Source organism: Rhinopithecus roxellana, chromosome 4 (genome assembly GCF_007565055.1).
Source record: "Rhinopithecus roxellana isolate Shanxi Qingling chromosome 4, ASM756505v1, whole genome shotgun sequence".
Taxonomy (NCBI): Eukaryota; Metazoa; Chordata; class Mammalia; order Primates; family Cercopithecidae; genus Rhinopithecus; species Rhinopithecus roxellana.
In genome coordinates this window covers 118,681,733-118,690,179 of record NC_044552.1, presented here as the reverse complement: position 1 = coordinate 118,690,179, position 8,447 = coordinate 118,681,733, and the positions used below count along the sequence as shown (strand labels likewise).

The window sequence follows — 8,447 nt, the reverse complement described above, 5'->3', positions numbered from 1 at the left end:
ATCACAGCTTTTCCCTGGAGTCCACCCTTGCGTGCTGGCCCTACTCCCATGACACCCCTGATGCGTTCCCTTCTCATGGAACATAAAGTTTCATTATAATTAAACACACATCTAGACCAGTGCTTGGTACTTAGTATGCACTTAATTACTTAATACATATTTGTTGAATGAGTGAATGAAAAAACGGATATATTTCATAGAACTGAGGTTACTTTTTAAAAATTTTTAAATGTTTTTTAGAGACAGGGACTCACTATATTGCAAAGACTTGATTTGAACTACTGGGCTTAAAGGATCCTCCCACTTTAGCCTCCTGAGTAGAAGATGCCATTTTGAGCTCAGGCCAATCTGAAAGCTACTCTTATAAGCAGAAATCAAGCTGAATGCTGTGAACATTTCTCTACTTTTTGCATGGGTCTTCTGCTATGCTTGACCTGTTGATTTCTCCCTCCCTTTGAAACTCTTTACTTCACCCACTTTTGCAAAACCCTTCCCCACTCTTCTCATTGTGCTCTAATTATTTCATCTCTTCTCCTTAAGCTCTTCTGCTTGCTTATCTCCTCCTATCATAGTAGTACCCCCACAGGGAAATCCCCAGCCATGGCTTCTTTATTTTTCTCATAGACACATTGCCATCAGTGACTGTGAGTATAGGCTCATGGATTCAACTACTGCAAATAGGTACCAGGGAAATATTATTAACTTTTCTCTCCACCCCAGTAGTTTCTCCTGAATTTTGAATTCGTCTATCCTGTTATCTCATTGGCATCTCCAGCTGGATATTTCATAGGCATCTCAAATTTACCATTTCCAAAACTTACTATGCCATTTTCCCCTGAGTCCCTCTCCTGTCTTCCTTCTTAGTACATTACCGTCTGTGGATCACCTGAAGATGCAACGCTGAGGAAGGTCAGAGTGGGATAAAATTGTAGAGACACACTTAGGACAGTCAGGAGAACTTCAGAAATGAGAATGAGAGAGAAATTCTGACCAACTAATGCTTACAGAATTGGCTAAAAGGGATTTTTGGTTTTGGGCTTTTGTTGAGACTTTTTCTGAGTCTCGCTCTGTCTCCCATGCTGGAGTGCAGTGGTGCAATAATCATAGCTCACTGCAGCCTTGAACTCCTGAACTCAAGATATCCTCCCACCTCAGTCTCCCAGATAGCTGGGACTACAGGTACACACCACCACACCTGACTGTTAAAATATATATATTTTTTAAGTAGAGATGGGTCTCACTATGTTACCCAGGCTGGTCTTGATCTCCTGCGCTCAAGCTATCCTCCCACCTTGGCCTCACAAAGTGCTGGGATTATAAGCATGAGCCATTGTGCCCAGCCTGTTAAAACCTTTAACTTCCCCTAACTGGGAAAGAAACTGTGAATGAATATCAGAAATATTATGCAGTGACTAAAATGTGTTGCCTGATCTCTGGCAATGAACCAATGAAGCTCAGAGTGGCTGGCGAAGATGCCTCAGCCATAATGAGGACTCTTTCAGGCAGTAAGTAATGGTGATTCTCACAGGAGCCTTTAATGTAGCCTGATAAATCTATTTTTCTTTAGTCTATTCAGCTTTCCTAGACCTTTATCACATATTTTCACAACTGTCCTCAGATCTCCAACATCTTCATTTTTCTCATCTTCACTCCCAGCTTTCTTCACTGAGCTAAAACGAAACATTCAGAAAAGAAGGCTGCAAAGCCCCCACCATAACCTCTACTCATTCGTATGTCTGTGGGCCCACATGCCCTCCCATCCCTCCTGTTACTAAGGGTAGATAGATTCTGTCTGCTCCCTCCTGTCTTAGACTAACCCTTCCACAGGGGCACAAGATCTCATCTGCTCTTATCTGCTTGGAATATTACTCCTGCAATCTTCTCCCCTTCCTCTTCATCCTTGTTTTTCTCTCTACTGAATTGCTCCATGAGGAGCAAACACATTATTATTTCTCTTTTCTTTCAGGAAAAAAACCCTCTTTGATCCATTCCCTCTTTCAGTTACTGCCTGTTGATTTTTTCTTTTCCTTACAGCAAAAATACTTGAAAGATTGGTGTATCGTTGTTGTCTCCTCTCTCCCCAACATCAGTTTTTCTCTTTAATACACTGCAGTCAAGTTTTTGTCCTTCAACTTCACTAAAAGTACTGTTATCAATATCACAATGCCTTTTACATTGCTACATCCATGGTCTATTCTTAATCTTAACCTTTCCTGATCTCATAACCAACCTTTAACCAAGCTGATCACCCTCTTTCACTGAAATGCATTTCAAAGTTGGCTTCAGGATACCACCCTCTCCTGGGTTTTTCTCCAACCTCATTAGTTCTTCTCAGATCATTTCCCTGGTTCCTGTTCACCATTCCTCCCTCTAAAATTTCAAATATCCTGGAGGCATTTCTTGGATTACTTGTTTAGGCCAGCAAGCTTGTTCCCTTCATCACCTCAGCTGCTTCAAGGTTCTTTAGCTGCAGAGCTGAAAGTACATCTGCCTATTTTAGATCTCCCCTGGATATGTCATAGACATTGCAAATTTAATACGCCCCAAATGCAACCCTTGACTTCAACTCAAATCCTGCTCCTTGTCATTTGTCCCCTTCTCAATAAGGAAAAACTTCTATTTTGTAAATAATAGAAATTTTATTCCTCTAGTTACTTAAGTCATAAATTGGAATTGTCTCTGATTTCTCTCCTCCCACATCCAATTTATTAGCAAATCATGTAAGCTCTGCTTCAGTCCATCCAGAATGCGACCCCTTTGTACTGTTACCCTCTTACTGCCCTGGTGCAAGACACCATTTCCCCCTGGACTAGTTATTGTCAACATACCAATCACAGTGAACCTGTTAAAACATAAGTAATGAGTTTTCTCCATCCAAAACTCATACCATGATTTGTGTGTTTCTCTTTATATAGATTATATTTTAATAAAAAGAGATTTCTTAAAACCTTTTAGTAGCTTCCCATCTGATTCAGAATTAAAAACAATTTCTCTACAACTGACCTATCTCTACTCTACCACATGACATCTCTGAACTCTCCTCTTCCTATCTGTGCCCTTATTCACTCAACTCCAGTCACATTGTCCTCCTTGCTATTCCTAAGTTGTATCAGGCACACTTCTGCATCAGGGCCATTGTACTTGCTGTTTCTCCTCCCAGAGCTCTTTTCTCCCATATGTCTGCATGGTTGATTTCTTTACTTCCTTCAGATTTTTATTCAAAACTCGTCTTGTCTATGAGGGCTTCTCTGGCTATCAAATCTATCATTTTAACACATTCCTCTTGGACATTTTTGTATTTTCCTTCTCTGACTTTTTCCCTCTGTCTCTGACTTTTTCCCTCACTCTGTCACCCAGGCTGGAGTACAGTGGCACAGTCTTGGCTCACTGCAACCTTGCCCTCTCAGATTCAAGGCAATTCTCATGCCTCAGCCTCCTGAGTAGCTGAGATTACAGGCATCCGCCACCATCCCCAACTAATTTTTATATTTTTAGTAGAGATGGACTTTCACCATGTTGGCCAGGCTAGTCTCAAACTCCTAACCTCAAGTGATCTACCTGCCTCGGCCTCCCAAAGTGCTGGGATTACAGGCATGAGACACCGCCCCCAGCCAATCTTTTACAGTATAGATTTCCTTATTTATCTGCTCATTATCCTACTAGAATGTGAACAAGAGGGCTGATCTTTTTGACTGCCTGCTTAACTGCTATATTCTGAGCATCAAATATTTGTAATACTAGTAAACTTTCATTTATATAGTACTTAGTATTTTCCAGTTTACCAGTCACTTTTAGGTAGCACTTCAGATTACACACATAAAAGGAAGAGGCAATGTGATTACAAAGGCAGAGATTGGAATGAGGCAGCTACGAGTCAAGGAATACTGGTAGTCACTCCGTCCCCTTCAAAAATCAGATACATCTGCCAAGAGCGGTGGCTTACGCCTGTAATCCCAACACTTGGGAGGCCAAGGCGGGCGGATCACGAGACCAGCCTGGCTGGCCAACATGGTGAAACCTCATCTCTACTAAAAATACAAATCTCTACTAAAAATACAAAAATTAACCAGGCATGGTGGCGCACATCTGTAGTCCCAGCTACTCTCGAGGCTGAGACAGGTTCGGAGCTTGGGAAGATCCCTTAAGAAGGTGAAGGGGTGAACTTTTGTGTATAGGAAAGGAGAGGAGGGGAGCATCGAGTGTTAGTGAGATTTTTAAAAGCCATGCAGGATCCCTTGCCTTTGTTTCCGATCTAAACCTGACCCTCTCTCAGTGCATTTAGCATTTCAGTTAGTTACTTATTGACTGAATGCAGGAGTTCACAATCTAAACAAACATAACCAGAAGATTGCAGGATTTTATTTAAATTATTGAGCAATTATTAGGACTCTAAATTTGATTTACAATATTTAGGAAAGAAAATAGATGAAAGTAACATATTCCACACAGAAAATATTACTCAAGTTTGTTAACTATAATCCTTTTCTTTTTTGCTTCTGGAAAGATGGAGGAAACATTTACATGTTTATCTGTGAATTTTCATTTAAATAATTAGTCCTAAAATTAAGAAAACAATTGTATTGGGACAAACTTTCTCTTTCCAAACTGAAGATAAGCTCTCTTCATAGAATTCAGATTCTCATACTGTCTTGTGGGCACTTTTGTCCTTTCTTTCATGTATTACTCAAAGTTGGAGAATAGATTATCCTCTAACAAGCAGGAAATAATTAGTCTCCAATAAGTATCCCAGCAACATATAGATTTTGCTTTCTCCATATTAAATAAAAAATTTAAAGAACCGTATATAAATTTAAAAAGAACAAGGACCAATCACACAAAATAAAACAAACAAACCAAAAACATTCTATCAAAACATGCTGTTTTGAAACAGTCTTAAACTGCATTCACTTTAAAGAAGTAAAAATGTCAGTGTAAGTTAACACATAGTCTGGGTCTGGGTCAGGTTTATAATAGTGATGATTTTATAAAGCCTTCGATAATTTGGCTTCTCTTTGCAGCAAGATTGTGTGTCAAGTATAATGTCCCTCTTAGACCTGTAGGAATTTCAACAAAAGGATGAAATCCCTTCACTTGTTGCACTTTATTCTCTTGTCACAGTTAAAGCAATATTTATTTTCCTTCTCCTTGCTTCTTGCAGGCCTGTAGTAAATCAAAAAAGTAAACTCTCAGGTTCATTGTGTAAGGGGCTTACTTCTAGGCCTCTACAGTTGCCACAGTAACTAATTAGAAATTTGCATCTCTAAGAGAATTATTTAATGCTGATGTGTAAGCCCTTTTATTCTTTGGAGCTTGGCCTTTTGCTAGGAAGCTTCTGGTAGATGTTGGGCCTCAAGGTCATACTGTACAAGCTCTGAACGTAGGTGGCCCTGGTTTGCCCTTTTTATCTGGATGATTCATGCCCAGTGGAGAAAATGTCTTGCCAGGTCTTTGTTGAGTGGTGGGCATCTGAAAGGCGGTACTTGATTCATTTAGGCACCATTTGTTTTAACCTGTAACTTATTCCCCATTGCTCATTAGCTAACTCTTATGTAATTGAGTCATGCATGTTAAAATGGTAGAGTTGAGTTATGCCAACCAACCCATTGAGAGGAATCCCTCATTAGCATGGTTGTGAGGCCAAAGAAGTTAATGTTGCCAAAATGCAAAATGTTTTGTAGACTTGGACAATGCGTAATAGCAATATGAAGATGAACATTTTTCCTGAAGAGCTGTTTGTTTTCGGAGGTGTAAACCCATGTTCCCTTAATGCAGAAAGAAGACAGAGACAAAAGGGAAGGGACTACAGACTCCCAGGCAACTTGTCCTGAAACAGAGAAGACACTGACTGCCATCTTGTGCTGCCAGTACAGTCTGGCAGATCAGATCAGGGCCAAAAGGAGACCAAATGGATATATGAGTTTAGTCCTCACCAGTCCCTAAAACATTACCCCTTCTAAAGGAGAGGAGCTCCTAAGTTTACTATAGCCAAAAGACAAAACACACATATGTTCAAGAGGATAACCAAACCTGAAGTCAAGAATAGATTCAACATACCCATGTTCACTGAAGCATTAGTCACAATAGCCTAAGGATGGATGCAACCCAAGTGTTCATTATTGGATGGACAGGTAAACAAAATGTGGTATAGACATATAATGGAGTATTTTTCAACATTAAAAAGGAAGGAAATTCTAACATGCTACAACATAGATGAACCTTGAGGACATTATGTTGAGTGAAATAAACCAGTCGCACAAAGATTAATACCTTATGATTTCACCTACATGAGGTACCTAAAGCAGTCCAGCTGATAGAAATCAAAAGTAGCAGATTCATAGTAACAAAAAGTAGTATAGTGACTGTCACAGGCTGGGAGGAGGAGGGGATGAGAAGTTGTTTAATGGGCATAGAGTTTCAGTTTTACAAGATAAAACACACTGCAGATTGGTTGCATACCAATGTAGATGTACTGAACAGTATTAAACCATACATGTAAAATTGTTAAGATAGTAAATTTTGTTATGTATATTTTAACACAACTTAAAAAACTGGTAGACTTAGAGGAAAGGTAGGCATAGCCCCCCTTTGAAGAAAATAAAAGAAAGGTATTCATGCATACAACCTCCAAAGAGAAATAGACCAGATTTGCTAAATGTGAAAGGAAGCAGAATAGGTCTGGCAAAATGCTAGCTTTTCCTGTTGTCAGGTGAGGACACCCTGCTGGTGGAAGCACCAAACCCGGGTCCCCTGCTGTCGCTGCCCTGCCGTACCACCTGCACATCTGCAAAAACGAACATTTAAAATATAATCCCACACATGTTCTGGAGGCAGGAGACTTAATCCTCTAGTTAATCATTGTTTTTGAAAAAGCTTTGGTCAGATAAAACATTTGTGCCCTTTTTTTTCTTTCTTCTTTTTTTTGGTAAAGATTTTTTTATTTCTACTGGGGAGGGAGGAAGATAAATAGAACCGCTTTCCAGTTTACTCTCACACTGTATACACACATACCCACACACATACATAAGCATACATACACCAAAAATATCCCAAACAAAAAACAAAAACACCAATAATCAAAACCCAAAATATCCTCAAACTGCACCAATATTTCATATTTTGAACAAAAAAATATCCTGGGAGGAAGTGCAAAATGCAAAATTAAATGACTGAAAAATGCTGAACAAACAGCATTATTAATATACAAAATAGTTATATTACTGAGCTAGTAACAGGTGATGTTCTCCGTGTTTGTAAAACTTTGGAATCACATAGCTGATTTGTTAAATCTAGTCCATGCCAGCTTCCAAAAACCAAAATTTTAGTTAGCTTCATTCTTTGATGCCTCATCAAAATTTTCTACAAGATCTAGAACATCCTCCTCCTCCTCATCAATGTCTTCTGGTTTTGGTGCTTTACTGTCCAAGACTTGCCATGGGAACTGTTCAGCTAACTTCCTAAGGATTGTTAAGCTGTCAGCACCAAGCTGACTTAATATTCCAGGAAGTATTTCTGTGATTGGTTTGGCTTCTGCATGACCAGTAATTGCAAAGGTGTTAGCAGAAAGGGAAGCTTGGACTTTGGGATTGTTGAAATGAATAACTGTCCTATCATCTTTAATCATGTTCACTTCTTCAATACGAGCTATATTATTCACAGCCAGGTTTTTTTTTTTTTTTTTTAAGAGAATTCTGAAGCTTTTTGTCATTAGCTATAGCTGTTCTATGTACCACCTTCTTTTTGCGAGCTGTACCCTTGCCCCGTATCCGGACCTGAACCTGAAGTTTGGCTAACTTTTCTTGATTCATGCTGTTGGTAAATCTGAAGCAGGGAGGGTCCTCCAATACCAGCACATGGCAAGAGCAAGATGGCTGCCTCATCTTTTCTTTTAAACTATGAACAACACATACAATCATTTGAGTGATTTTCTGCAATATTAATTTTTCTATCTATACAAGGTGTCTGATAAGTTTAGATTAAGTCTCTAGTTTTTTTTTTTTAATTTAGAGGGGTTTTCTTGAATTTAGAGACTATCATAACTTCTAATATGAATGGCTTTGAATTAACACAATGAAACTAACACAATGCTGAGCACACTGGCATTTTGCTTTAAAACTCAATAAACTTTACTTAAATCCAACCAGAATTACATTTATTTTTAACTAAATTCCTGTCATGACTCTATATTTCCAAAAATTTCCTGTAGAACACCATTAACTTTGCTATTTAACTTTTGTACTCATTTTTAGTCCATTCAAAAGTTTGACACAATAATTAATTAGGCTTTTTAGCACATTTTCTGAAAGCATGTAATGATTTCATGAAACACAAGGATTAAAATATTTTAAACTAAAATATTTTTAAAGGCTGTTTTTAAGACGTTGACCTTCATATCATGCTTGGCAGAAATGTTCTAATGTCACAGCTGACTGTTAGATTTTAAGAGTCTA

General features: G+C 38.7%; 1 pseudogene; it reads right to left on the bottom strand.

Moving 5' to 3' along the window:
- Window positions 1-7,194: 7,194 nt before the first annotated feature.
- On the bottom strand, window positions 7,195-7,823 carry LOC104675023 (annotated as a pseudogene).
- Window positions 7,824-8,447: the final 624 nt, after the last annotated feature.